We start from the raw sequence: 15733 nt of genomic DNA on the forward strand, positions 1-15733 counted from the left end.
TTCAGCATGTAAATATAAAATTTGCTTTCCCAAAGCATTTAAATACTGATGTAGCTCTTTTACTGTTTAAATTCATGTTAAAACTCTCCTTGGTTTCAGTACAATTAGAATAAGGCAAAGTCTCTTTAAAATACCCTTGTTGTAAGAAGCTGAGCATCTCCAGAGGCATTGGTTTTAGATTGTTTTGATTCCTTTTGCAACTCAATAGTGTGCTCAGAAAGTAGTCACCTCTGTCTTTTTATCTTTTTCAAAGACGTAGCCATATGCTATCTAATTTAGTCCCAATCCCACAAAGTAAAATTAAAAATAATAATACTATATTAACATTCACTGAATGAGGATAGAAATTAGAAACTTTCTGAGAGAGCAGTGCAATCAATCTGAGTATACCTGAATTACAATTCAGTCAATTAACCTAGCAGTATGAAAGACCAAATTTGCCTCACATTCATGAGCCCATGCTCGAATCTGGTTGGAAACAATTCTTGGTGAATTCTGACGAGGAAAAATGTTTGCACTATTATTTGCCTTAGATCCAAGCATGAATCTACCTAGAATATGGAGAGTCTGTATATACTGCGCCTGACTTAGCGTTCCCAGTGTCTCATATCTGTTCTGGTGGCATATGCTTATATGCCAGAATGCATCATATGCTGAAGAAATAGGACATGCAGACTGCCTGCAAAACACTGGATGCCCAAAGCCTACAAGCAGTAGTGTGAATGTTCAAAGCCACGTCAAAGAAATAAGCTTGATCCCAGGCTCAGTATCCTAAAGTCAGCGTAGGTTTAGCCTAGCTTTCATGCCACCGATTTATCTGTTCCTGCCTGGAGACATTTCCCTTCGATTTGGAAAGCCAATATATGCATTCTAAATATTACTGAAATTACTTTTTGAATACATGGAGAGAAGGCACCATAGCAGATTAGCTATTAAAAGGCAAGCACTGTAGTGGCACTCTTGTTTATCTTTCATTTCAAGGACCATTGTACTCCTTTGGCCAGCTAATAAACTGAGATTTTTTTCAGCAAGCTTTTATTGGGTTCTTACATGCAATCTGCTGAGCCTTCAGGAAGACAAGCAATACTCTTCTGCTTGACCAGAATATAAAATTGTCCTTCTACCTGAGGCATTGCTACTTCAGATGGTATGGCCAGAAAACACTAGGTTGTGAATTAGAACCCAGAGTGCAGCACAAAGCATTTATTTATGTGTATGTGAGATACCATCAGACAGAACTAAGAGTTTCTAAATTTAGAATTTGGTAACACTTTGCATGTTATCTACTACAAAGCAAAGCACCTGCATGATAATTTCACAGAGTTGTGTTATCAGTCATTTCTTCCCTCACTCACAGAAAAGCTTGTTTCCCATTTCCCCTCTCTCACCTTTTGACCATTTCTTCCTCTTTTGCCTGGAATAGATTTCTTTGGGTCTGTTCTGCGATGGGAGTTCTTTCTGTAACAAGAAGGTGGAATGTTTTCACTCTGTATCCATAAATCTTGTGGACACTGTATTTTAAGTCAAGAGAGAACACAGACCAGTCCATTGCATGGTGGAAATAAACTTCCTCCATTCAAGCCCGTTTACATTAACAGACTGGTAGTCAGTGCTCTGGTAGAAAATTTGAACTCCAATCCATCTCATTCATAAACCACTAAATAAAAAAAAAAATAAATTAAAAAAAAGCACATTCTAAATATTCCTGCTTTATTTCTTTAAATTGGGAAATGGGGGGAGAAACCATAGCATTAACAGCAAGTACACATGTGTTATCTGTTAAATAACAGAATCACTACTTTTGAAAGGGGATGCCCTCGGAAGTGAAACAATTAGAACAGTTTTAGCTTTTCAAACTGGAACACATCATGGTAGTGAATATTTAAGAGGTAATCTAGTTAAAATGTACGATGAATGTCTTTCGTCTTCATTGTGTCTTTAGTTTGTGTTTAAAAATGCAAATAGACAAAAAGGAATAAAAAAATTAGAGGTATAAAAATAAAGAGTGAAAAGGAATGAGCTTACTATCTGATGCTTGTGTGTTTCTGAGATAAAGGTTATATTCTGTCATAATTTGCCTTCTCATCTAAGCTACTGCATTATACTGACTGTTGTATCATGCAGCATCTGTAAAGCAATATCTAAACATAGTGAGGACACAGTGTTGATGCAATATTCAAGTATTTTCCTGTTACAAAAGTTGTGAGGAGCTGATATGCAAAATGTTGTTATCCAATTTCAAAAACTTGTGCATAACTTTAATCCCACGGGACAATTCACGTATCTCTAATTTGACATACTCATTGTAGGAAAATACATTTTCAAAACTTGAGTGACATCATTAATTTTTATTAAATTTTAGAAGAGTCATCATGCTTTACTCACTGACATTATAAAAATCCCCACAAGGGACCATTATTTCACATTTGTATAACAATATCATCAACAGCATGAGGAGACATTGTTCCAACAGACAAGAACTTACTATTTAAAAATACAAGCAACATGGGAAGGCATGAACCATGGGAATGTAATTAAATGTGTGTTAGTGTATATGTGTGTCTATATATGTGTATGTGTCAATACATATACATACAATACATGTGTGGGTACACACAAATATATATGCATATACCGTGAATACAAGTAGGTATATGAATTCAATAAGCATACCACTTATGCTTTTTTATTTGTATATTTTGAAAGGAAAGTAAATTATGAACAATTACTCTCTGGTGTCATTTGTAGTATCAACATGCATTTTGTAATCCTAATGCTTTCTGTCTAGATGCTGTTTCAGTTTCTTTAAAATTAATGCATGTGGTCATTGTATAATACAGATTCATTAAAACTATTATTTAAATAAATAATATTTTTGAATCATAATTATATATTGTGACATTAACTTCAGTAGGTTATAAAGTAAGCCACAGAATATGCAAGTGTAAATATGTGTTTACTGCTCTCTTAAGAAACTATAGCCTGAACAAAAACCTGAAGACAGATGAAAGCCTGACTTGATGTACTTTCACTTCTGATGATTTGCTGGACATTTCCTGGGATTATGTATATTACACTGCTTTTTTTGGTGTGATAGAGTTATGCTTCCAGCACAGTTGTTAAGTTTCAGTTAGTGCTAATTAGTTGATAAACAAAATATGCCTGCTTACTGTTTTGTTGAACGTTCTTGGAGGGCTTTGTGTGTTTTTGTAGCTGGTGACATTTCAAAGATCTCAAAATCTTGGAAACGTTATAAGGAACACAGATAATTTTCATCATTTCCTATTTTGCAGCAAAGCATATTTTTAGAAAGCTTTCTGACTGCTTCTCCTCTTGTTGCCTGGAGGCTATTTCAGTCATTCATTTAACATAAAATAGTCTTGACTATTTTGGATAAAGTAGATCAGGAATTGAAGGGAGACTCTATCCTTGACTCCTTCTCTTTTCTTGGGAATTTCCAATTAGTCTTGGCTGAATGTGCACCTCTGCCAGCTGTGGGTCAGTAATTATAGGGTCTGTAATTTCATTTACACAGAGGAAGGATACCTACTTTTCCAACCAACAGTGTGAGTGCTTTGTCCCAGTACAGCAGCTCAAAACTAAAGAAGGAGCCCCCAGGCCTAGCACATTGTTTTCCTACAAGCTTCGGGAACAGTATATATCTTTTGGGGTCCTCTTTAATCCATCTATGTCAACAATTTTGGTGGGTTATCCAAATAATTTCTGTTCAGTGGAATGGGAAGCTGGATTCCAATCTGTAGAGCAAGTTGGAAGAATGCAGTAGATCAGCTGAGAGTCCAAGCAAACTATCCAAGTATTATTTGGATATGATTCACTTAGTTTCTCAGAATTTCATAGACTACATTCTAATTAATTATGTAGATTAGGTGACTTATTGGCACATATAGTACATTTATTTTTAGTCATATCCATATCCATCAGTGGCACATCTATACCATACACTTCAAAGAAGTGGAAACAATACAACTTGACTTCACCCAGGAATAAGCACAATGACCAATGCCAGGAAGTTTAACTATATTAAAAATGCATTGGACCATGTTGTCAAGATATGTTTACTGTAGTTTGGGAACCTGTAGTTCTAATTGGCAGCACTGTATTTCCTGTCATTTTATGCTCATTGGTGACTAAAGAAAACATAATGGGTATAATGTTAAGCCAGATTTCACCAATACAAATTTGATAATGAACAGATTATGCTTTCTCAGGTGGCTTTTAATTATGGAAATATTTATTCATTTCTCTTTAAATTGTCAGTAGAAATAACATTTATTTTTCATATTGGAAGAAGAATAAGAGGTAAAATGATCTTGTTATTATGTCATATGGTTGGAAGATAAATACCAAGGATCTGTTTAAAGTCGTCTGTTTTCCAGCTTTCTGATAGTTCACAATTATGAAACTCCTTGTAGTCTCAAGTGAAAAATGTTGCAAAACATTCTTGTACATTATTATTACTAGTGCTAATTAAAAATGTGAACTTGAGACTTTGAAAAGTGGTAATTTAAGATTACCTTTGAGTTAATTATGTGAGCTCATTAAAATATTGTTACATAATGATCAATATAGTTTCTTAGATTTTCTATGTTACGAAATATGAATACATTGAAGAAAACGTATATGTGGTAATTAAATAGAATTTATATTGATTCAAATCACTGATGCTTTAAATATCTGCATTAGAGTTAAGAGAAGGTACTGAGAGTGGAATGCTAATATTAATCTTTTTCTGTACTTCAAATACTTTGTTGTTTGTTATTTAAGAGCATTAAAAAGACATTGAACTATAGCTGATAATTTGTGTTAGCTGTTTTCGTCTTTTAGAAATTAGCTATTTTCAATGGAAAAATATAAATGGCATCAACTCCTAGGAAGTGCATTGTTTGTAAACATCCATTTCTAAATTAAGTCATCTTTTATTGAGCTGTGATCTGAAAAGGATTAATAGCCACATTCTAAATATGGCCTTGCTGCAATTCTACTAGCTCAATTGCCATGTTTACAGTAAAATGCAATTATTACATATCTCCCAGGCTTTAAATTTGTATGCCACGTTAGGGAAGCAGTTTTTAAACCATACAGCACTGACAAAAATGACAGAATAATGCATTTCCATAATGCATTGCACAGAATGTAAGATCTGTCCTGAAATGTGATGAAAATGCATTATAGAAACCTGTAGTGTGGAAGGGGATCTATCTTTTAAAATCAGAATTCTATGGCTTTGTTTCTTATTATTTAGTTTGAGCTCACACAACAGAACTCTCGCATTGAAATATTTTCTCATTTTAAGGAATTAATGGCTCTCCACCAGCCCTTTAACATGTAAAATGAGTAGGTTACTTGTGTCCAGTACATCCAAAAAGAGCCAGGATAAAATAAACATAAGGAGTTGGATATCTTGGAAAAAATCTGTCATGGGTTTGGGTTAATCATCTCCAGAAGAAATTCAACTTGATGCCTGAAATGTAAGACTTCTTGGAGAAAGCAGTAAAGCCTGAGGCAGTGTTGATCTGAAGGAGTGCTCTCCATGGGTCAGAGCTGCTCTGCTGGCAGAGTGCAAACCCAGTTCACAACAGCGGTACGCTGAAAAGTTGTAAAAGACTGCAGGGGCCTTACAGTGCACGCACTCAAGCTTCAGTTACATAGTTCTAGTGGCCCAGTTTCTTATTATAAAAGAAAACTAAAAAATAAAATCTGCGCCTAATTTTCTAGCCTCCTGTCCGTCAATGATACTGTAGGATTTTTTTCAGTATTCATGGGATGAAACATTCCTGAAATTATGGTATATGTTTAAAAATAAATATGTAAAACATCATTTATGTGCATTTATGCAGTGCACTTCAGTGTCTGAATATTTATAAATGATCTAGACATACGACATTTTTAGTAATATTCTTGCTTTTCAAATTCAATTGGGGGGAAAAAAAAAAAAGGATTTTCTATTTGCCTGAAGTTCCCCAACAGGAAATATTTGCCATAGGTACATACCAACTTACTATTATGAATTCTCACTGTGGTTCCAGTCTTTAGGGTTCCTGTATTCACATGTTAAAGGTTTCTGACCACATATTTCACCTGCCTGTGCATTATCTCTTTGTTCATTTCTCCACTGTTTTTCAGACTGTTGTAATTTGTGGTGTTATCAGGACGTTGTTAGTGCATAAGACTTAAATGTTGTCTCTAAGCTAGAGAGAGTGTTTGTTTGTTCCAACAAACTTCCAAAACTAGGATTTTATATGATGTGTTGGCTATCACCTGTGCTTTCATAGCATAGTAGTTCACCGATCTTTAACCTAAAAGGAACTGCACATAAGGAAAAAAAAAAGTCTTACTGCTTTTTGCTAATAACTACCCAATGATTACTTCAGTGGGAATGAGAGTTCACCCGAAATGTCATCAGAGGTTGAAAACTAGTTTTTTGCATTGTTGAATAAGGTAACACAAATAGTTCAAGTAGTTTTATGTGCATCTTCTGAGATTCTATCTCTTTTTTTCTCCTTTCCTTGACATTTTATGTCCAAAAGCTAGGTAGTGTAGATATCTGCATCTCAGCCAATGTATACGTAAACAAGTTGACTCCACGTTCACAGCTTTTAATACTACATAAGGCAATCATTTTGGATGAATAGACCCCTGAGTACCGAAGCATTTCAAATCCTTTTTCATTTGACCATTCAGTGACCTGATAACTATTTCCTGTCCCTAAGTAAGGTTGTGACCCAGGTCTTAGAGTGCAAAAGACAGATAATTTTAGCAACAAGTTAAATCCAAATGGATTTGGTTGGAGGGGTAAGGAAGAATAGGTTTGGCTAAATTCCTCTAAAATAAAGTGTTACAGCACTTGGATTTAGTACGTCTAGTTAAAAGTAATTGTTGAATTTGTTGCCATCTGTTTGGATGCCTGGGGTAGTCAATATTGGGGTGGTTTGTTTGTTTATTTGTTTTGCTTTTACTGAACAATACCCAATACTCTTTTTATACTTCAAAAAAAACAATTACTAATGAAGAGGTCATTAAAAGTGCATTTTCAGATATATTCCAAGCATTTTCCAAAGTGAATATTTCAAGCATTAATATCATATTGGTATGCAAATGGCATTTTAACATAGGCCACAGAAAATGCATGTTCTGTGTCCATAAAAGTATCATGAATGTTGCATTGCACAAATGTTCATCTTGCAAAAGAATTTCCATTTGGTATGGAGCTATGAACAAGGAATATAATGTATTCTTTGAAATACTTTATAGATAGAAAAACTTGTTTCAGTTGGACAACATGATACATTTTAAATCATGATTAAAGGAATGTTTCCTGTAGCTATACATTTTAATAGCAATGCCTCTGCATATTTTAAGTACTTTTAGAGGTGAGTTAAAGGAAGGCCTTCACCCCAGAGCTTTTCATTGATTTGAAAATATAATTGATGAAAGTTTCTTACAAAAGAATTATTTTTTTCCTATTCTGTAATGGGAACTATGGTGTTATGGAGAATTAATACTATTAATGAGGTCAGAGATCTACAGCATTCCAAAAAGACCATTTTCATGTGTTTAATATTGAACACACGTTTAAGTCTCTCTTTTTTATAAGTAATAATGTTGTGGTTCAGATGATACATACTATATTTTGGTAATGTGCAACATTTTTCAAGCAAAACATTAAATCAAGACTCTAAAATTGAAATCAAGGTATTGAAAATTTTATGCTATTCAATACTAACTCTTATACCGAAGTCTTATACCTTTTACAAGTTTCATGTAATCTATAAAATAGTATGTGTGGTAAACTTAGACAATTTTACAAGGAATTGCAAGTAACTCAAATATTTTAATAAAAATGTACAATCATGCAGTGATATCTGTGTAACTTCTGTGCTGTGTTATTTCTATAATGCACATCTTCCAACTTCATAACTTTACGGTTCAATTCTTACCATGTGCAATAGAGAAAAAATTTAGCAGTTTGAAATTCGTAGGTTTGCGCTGTTTTGATGTATGCACTGCAGATATTTTATCTGGCTTATTTGTATAAAAAAAGTAGAAATACTGAATTTTCCAGTTATTTTTTAATATGTATTTTTTTCTCATATTCTTAAGAAAGTCTGCATCCAGAGATAATATTTTTGAATAAAATTTTATTTAGGTGACAATCTAGAATAGGTCTTCCTTTGCAGGTTTATTGTCACATTAACTAATCCAACATGGTTATAATTTCATAAACTGCTACATTTGTAGAATCTTGTAGGTAACCCAGTGCAGGTAACAAGAGAAAGAAATCCAAGTAGCTAGACAAAAGAAGAACTTTATTTCACTTTCACAATCTTCATTAAACAAGCAGATGATTGATAACTTTGATTTTTTAATGGTTTCTAAATGCAGATTGAGTATCAGGGTTACTAAGAAATTGACTGTGTAAAGTCCTTTAGCTAAAGCTCTTGCATGCTTATTGTTTTCTAATATGAAGCAAGCTTAGTAATTTTCAGTTTATGAAGAGACCAGGGATATCTTTTGTCAAAGATAGAATTTAACTTTTAAAAAGGGGTAATTTAAACACTACTGTGTATTTCAAAGTTAAATTTACTGAGAATTTGCTTTAGTAGCTGATGTATATTTTGTAATTGAGAGATTAGTAGTGAATGTAAAAAGAAAGGAAGCTATGTGCTACTAAGGCAGAAAGTTCTGATTTAACCTACCAATGACCTGGCTTTGTTTGTTCAGATGACAGTTCTAAAAGTGTGCAGAGAATATTCCCTTTTAATACAGTTATTTGCCGCAAGCCGTGACCTCATTGCCTGTCAGGGAGCAGGTCTGAATTGGCCCTTTCTCTGATATCGTGACATTGCTTCTGTTGCCTCGATTGTGACCTCTGATTGCATGATACCCCTGAGAGTTCAATTTAATAAGCGTGACTCCTGACTCTTAGCCAGGTCTGCCTTCTTAGGTTTTGTCAGACTCTACTTGTAGTCTGGTCTACATATGCTAAAACACTGCATAGGCTGTCATCATACCATGTGAGTTGTGTGCACTGTATTCAAAATTCTCTTTCAAACATCTCTCATTTATTGCAAATGGAAATATTTATAAAAGCTTACTTGGAATAAATTTTAAAAGTTGCTTCTTCCACAATTATGGCTGCTTGGGATTTTTGTTTTTTATACCTTTGTACAAATAGTTACTATTATTTCACTATATTACTAAGCATGAGAGTTATCCATGCATCATACTAATTCCTTACCTTGAAATTTGTTTTATTTCCCCTATGAGAGTGTTATATATTTCTATGACTTCCCATCAACTCTATGTTTGTTCATTATAGAAATAGTAGGGGCAAATCCCCTTTTTTCATTGCATAATTAATACAGCTGCACAAGGAGACAGTATTGATGAGCACCCAGAGCACTGTGAGATGTAGTTATTCAGGACTAGTCAGGTGAAAGCTGAAGAATCTGTCTGGAATCCAGGAGAAGGTGAGTAGAATTAAGACTTTTTAAATATCATTGAAAATCAGGTATCTTTGTTTTAGTGACTATTTTGCTACCTCATTGCATTCTTTTCTCCTGTTTTCCTCCTCTTCTAGCCAGAATCCTGAAGGAGAGTCTGTTCAGAGACCTGACTGCCTTGAGGATGATGCTATTCAGACATTTCTCCAGTTTTAGTATCCCTTGATGCATTCACTGAACCAGAATATGGAGAAGTTCAAAGATTTGAAAGAGAGTTTCAAGAACTGTGGTACAAGTTACAGACAAGTTTCTGTATTTACTTACATACATTTTTTGTATTCTCATTGCAGATACATATACCTTTTTCTAGCCTCTGTATCAGTACCTCTAACATACTGCTTCCAATCAATGTATTTAGCTTTTCAGAAAAGCAGAAAAATCTTGCTGAACAAAATAATGCTTTGTGGTCACTTTTATAGTTAAATTTAAAAAATTCTGTAAATATCACCATTTAATATTTCTCTATTTCTTCAACTGTTTTAAAGAATTCTGTTTCACTTTTCACTCAGATTACTTTGTGTTAAAATTGTTATATCTTGTATGAAAAGGAAAGTATATTAGAATCTTTCTTACAAAACAAGTTATCCGATATAAGGCAAAAAACAGGGGGTTTTTGTTACATTCAAACTTGGCAATGAAATGCTATTAATTCTTCTTCATGACAGTGACTATTACAGTGCAACTAAAATCTTGGTTTGGCCAGTTAAATCATACTTAATTCATATAGCAAAAAAATACCATATTTTGATTATATACATATTTAATCATATACAAATTCCCATGTAAGCTAGTACAATTTTAATAGCCTAATTTAGTCTATAAGGTTGTAAGACTCATAATATAATCATCCATTGCCTTCCTCTGAAGTAAAGAGTCTAAGATTAGCTATTGAAGTTCCTTAATCTCTAGTGGGAGTTTGTTTACCTAATTGGAATTTATGGGATTTCACTCCTTTTTTGGATCAGACCTTAATGCTCTGTAAGTTCTTGTGCTATTTGCAGGAGCTTAGATAATTGGCTGCAAACAAGCAAAGTTAGGAATGGATGACTGTTTTACCTGTTGTTAGGCAACAGGTAAAACAAATTATACTTTTAAGTTGATTAGTTATGGCTGTCTTGAAAGCTATTGCAAATATAAACAGAATGCACATGAGGCAAATTCACCTATTCAGAATTATCATGGTATTTAACTTATTCCCTCCTTTTCAAATGAATTTTATATATATGTACAGAGAAATATATATGTAAGTCAGTGAGTTGGAGAGTTTCGAAGTGAATTTAGCTTAAAAGTTTAGTAAAAAATAAACTAATTTAAACACAACTACTCTAAGAATAAAATATTTACAATCAAGCTTAAAGAAGATTAAATTATGTTCAGTAATAGAACTGGGGTTTTTGTTTTGTTAATTTTCTCATTAAAAAAAGAATTTAAATAAAGGTCTAAACAAAATTCTGTAAAAGAACAGGAAGAATCAGTGCTAATTTATTCCTTTTTCAACTCTGATTTCTTCATTCAGTGAGGTAAATCATTCAAACCTTCTCTGCATGGACAGAAAAAACTGTGCCATCGTAGCTATAAGTGATCCAAAATCAATATAATTAAGTCAGTTCAATTCCCCTGGGGCTGAATACTCTTGAATATGTGTTGGTTTCTCTAAAATTATATACTGCATTTCAATTATTGCATTTTTCATGTGTTTACAAGCTGAAAATTTCAGTCCAATTAGTCAAGAAACCTATAAGAATACTAAGCTCTTTGAGCCATATGAATTAAGAATTAACCTGGGGCAACTGACAGGCAAATTGTGGTTTTGTTTTGCTTTTTTTACCTGTCCTTCTTTACAAATGGAATTCCCTTTTTTAATAGATCCATAAGACACTGGAATTTCATATTGTTTATTTTCTTCCATGATGTATCAACCAATTAGGTATAACTTAATAAGAAGAATTAGTACTTTTATGTCTATATTTATTTATAGTCACTTGTAAGTTTAGCATTTATGGTTATTTTTAAGCTGGATATAAATATATAAGAATTGTACGCACTTGGGGATTAACTCACTTTAGATGTAGAGTCTTAAGAAAAAGAACCATGTCTATCTGAGACTTTTTTTCCATTGAATTCAATGAGCATTAAATCAAACCTTGTTTATACAATGTTTGGCATAATGACAGGCCTGATCTTCAGTGGTACCTCTGGGTTTTACTATAAAGTAAATTAAACAGCAGCCTTGCACTTAGTCTGTGTAGACTTTGTGTGTATATTTGACAACGTAGAGTAGTTCTGCTGTTATGCATTACTGCACTGACAAAGTTGTGAATTGTTGTCACAGTACCTTCATCAAATACCAACAGGTATTTCAAGTCAACATCAGAAAGGAAGCCGGAGAGTTTCACCCACACAAAATAAAACACTTTTAAATTGAAAATGATATGTATACATAATAGATAGAATACATAACCAATTCATAGGTATTCATAACAACTACATATTGACATTACTACGATAATTTCATTATTTCACTTTCAGTGTTACTCTGCATTGATAAGTACCAATCACATATGGTACTCGTGTACATCACATGTGTTGATGAACATGAGTTCTTAAAAACAAATTCATGTATTATTCAGATAACTATCTAGAAAAAATGTTTATTCTCAAGTAAACATAATGAAAACTTTTTTAATGTACATTCACAAGCTGTAATACAAAATTACGTTTGAATTACTTGCTCATAAAAATTGAGACAATTATTTATGTAGTGTAAGTCAGCTTTACTGACTAACTTCATGCTGCTCCTGAGTAATGATTTTTTTTTTTTAATACTTGGCATACGTGTCTTCTTGTGGCATAGCAACCTCAAATTGTTATTTTGAACAAATCTTTTGTTGGACTTGGATTTTTTGGTCCCTTTCTTGTACTTTTAAGTTCTTCAGTACAAACAAAACTTACCTTAATGGTTGTCACACTCAATAAAATTTATTGTATTTTGTATTTTTTTCCCTCTTGATAGGGGACAACACAGTAGTTAGACCTCCTGTGCTCTTACAAAATGTTCCTTTGTATTTGTTTTTTTGAGAATTCCTTTGGAAGATCTGATGTCTTAAATAATTTTGCTTGGTTTATTGAATTTAGAGAAAGGTATTCCTCTGTCTTGGACTCCATATGAAGTGATAATCTCTTCTTGCTTGGGAATGCTGTTTCATTACTGAGCAACTAAGCACTTCTGGTCAAGTTCTTGTTTCTGTCAGTTAATCTTAAGAACTGGAATGTATAGAAATAAAATGTATCAAAAGATTCTGTAAAAAAAAAATTTATGTTATGCGTCTCTTAATTTTCTCCTGAGCAATATAAAATCCATTCCTCTTTTCAGTAGAGAATGTCCAGCATTGGGGGGTTTATTAATTCCCAAAGATTATGAGAAAAACTAGAGATAAGGTCTGTACTAGGCAGATTTGGGGGATGAAAGAGAAATTATGTGAGAGTGTAGGCGGTAAGGATAAACAAAATAGGCTCAATCTACTTCCATCTTATTTATTCCTTACATTTACTAATGGATAACTAAGCATGGAAATGCTGAACATACCATTGCAAAACATTTTTTTACTCTTCCTTGATTTCTTTGGTTCTTCAAGGGCCTTGACTATCCAAAGATCTCTGGTAACTCTTGGCTATACTCCAGATTTACTTCTCAGCAGTGCTGTTGATGAAATTTGCCCATGCTGAGTGGCTGAAGCAGGTAGTATATAGACTACAGAACACCCTGTTTGTAGAAGACTACACAAAAGAATAATGTGAAAGTACAGCATAGTGCCATAAGGTGTTTTATGTACTTTTTGAACTTGTAAAAGCCTGAGTCGATCTTGAAGAGTGCTGATTGCAGGAAGGAGTAGTTTACATCAGGAACTCATCTCTTTGTGTGCATGTAGGTGGAATATGATCCCTGTAGTTTCTCCATTTTTGTAGAGCTGGGGTTTGGTTTGGGGGGGGGGGGGTTGTTTTTTTTTAAGAAAGAACCAACTTGTTTTTTCAAACATGAAACTATTTCATGTTATTTCCCAACCTGTACATAAAACAAGTCTGCCCTTGGGTGGCTGGACTGAGAAACATTAGTCTGTTCTTTTTAGTTGTAATGCAACTTCCATCCGTTTAAGTTTTGGGAACCTGAGGAAGCCATCTGTGTGTGTCTGTGTGTGTAGGTAGATGCTGAGATACTAACATTTTCTTTATATATACTCTTCATCCTATTTGTTATTGCTTGTTTTACATTTATTCCTGAGTAAAATACAATCTATCTTCACTTTCACCGCAGCATTAATTCAATATGAAAATTTCTGGCTATCCTAATAGTAGTGCTGTTTATTATACTATTACCACGATATAAGAGTCCAACGTACTGAGGCTGAAGAGTTTGATCTTTGGATGCCTTCAAGAGTTGCCTTAGTACAAACAAAAATACCCAGAGCAGCTGATACATTTCAACTGAGTGGAGTCAGTGACTATATAGCATTTAATAAAAAATTTAATAAATGCAGAATCATAGACTCAGTCACTAGAGCTTGATATTTGCATTTCCAGACTTGGAAGGTTTCAAAGAAATTAGAATCTTAACATTTCCAAATGTTTGTGCAGTTTATTCTCCTGCTTTTTCTTCAGCTTTTCTTCTGCTTTTCTATGGCAAAAAATTCACATGGCCTTTGTCATTCACTGAGGTTAAAATAAATAACCATATGTTTAATTGCAGTGTTAAATGACTGCTGTAGCATTCTGAAGAAATAAACCAATTTTGCTGAATATTTCCTTGATATGAATGTTTGAACAGTAGTCTACATAACTCTAATGGTTTAAATGGTACAAAATTAACCAGTTTAATCAAATGGCAGAATATTGGTTTGATTTCTGGCTTATCTTTTTAAAGAAATAGTTCTTTATTTGGTGGACAAGGGAATTGCATACAATTTATTAGAGAGTGTGGACCTGTATTAAACCAGTGCACTACTGTTCCTTTGTTTTTTCTTCCCATCTCTATGACTTATTTTTAATTGACCCAAGCAACCTGTTCTTACATTATTATTATTATTGTTATTAGCCCTCCACTATTCAATCCCTATATCTTTCCCCAAATTCAAGTTCTTATCCCAAGATTCACTGCCTGAATCAGATCAGAGCAGTCATAAATTAGCAAAAAATGAAATCAGCAATTGCATGTGTGGCAGCTTCCTATACGCACCTCAGGTGAAATATTTCTTTAGGTTTATAGATCAACTCAGAAAGGTGTTGTATGTCTTAGGAAATATCATGATATGAAACTGATATTGTTATGAAGGAAATTATAGAAGATAGATAAGAAATTGTGTTTAACTTAAATGGAGGAGTACAGAAAGTGGTGACAGCCCATAAAAGTTGCGAAAGTGGGATAGATTGGAAGGAACGTTGTTTTAATGCTGCCTTGAAGTCAGTGGCAGGAAAGTGAAGCTTATGAAACAATTCAAAGGAAAATGTACCATGTTCACAAGAAGAGTAAAAGACATAAGCAATTTAATATGGAGTAATAGTTTGCAATATATTTGTGTGATCAGAGGATTGCAATGAAAGAGATTCAATAATCTGGAAATACTGGGAGAACTTAATTAACACTATTGTGATATGAATAGAGAGAAATAACTTTAAATTCAAGAGGTGTCTTGAAAGTACACCATTGAAGATTAAGCAAGACTTGGATTTGCCTCAGTGTGGGGAAAGGAACAAATTGAGCATAACCAATAAACTAGGGATAAATACTAATTACTACTGATAAATAGAAGTGGTGGTGTATTCTGCAGAGGCAGGAACAAGTAGCAAAATAGAAAAGAATGTATGGGAAGGCTCAAGTATAAAAACCTGTTTTCCTTGAATTCAGAAGCTGAAATTTGTACGGTTTCAGTGGTTTAGGAATCTCAATGAAAGGGTTCAGCTTTTACATAATCTAATAATAAGACATCAAACAGATAACACAGAAGGCACAGGCTGAAATGTGGTAACCACTGAAGGAGGATGAACTAAGTAGGCGAAGCTTTATTACTGGTGTTAATCACCCAGAAATAGAGCACAGTGTAAAAGACAGCAAAAAATAGAAATGAAAACAGGGAGAAAAAGGATAGCCAAAATAAAGACTATGGTCTTAACTGAGAGTGTCGTGAATACCTGGTTTCGGTGCAGGAAGAATGAGT

At 33.6% G+C, this 15733-nt stretch overlaps 1 protein-coding gene across 1 annotated transcript in view; it reads left to right on the plus strand.

Annotated features, from left to right (window-relative positions):
- Positions 1-15733, plus strand: part of LRRIQ1 (leucine rich repeats and IQ motif containing 1) — a 113423-nt gene that overhangs the window by 69436 nt on the left and 28254 nt on the right. The gene's annotated exons all lie outside the window — the stretch shown is intronic.

The sequence above is a fragment of the Ciconia boyciana genome, chromosome 1 (assembly GCF_034638445.1).
Source record: "Ciconia boyciana chromosome 1, ASM3463844v1, whole genome shotgun sequence".
Taxonomy (NCBI): domain Eukaryota; kingdom Metazoa; phylum Chordata; class Aves; order Ciconiiformes; family Ciconiidae; genus Ciconia; species Ciconia boyciana.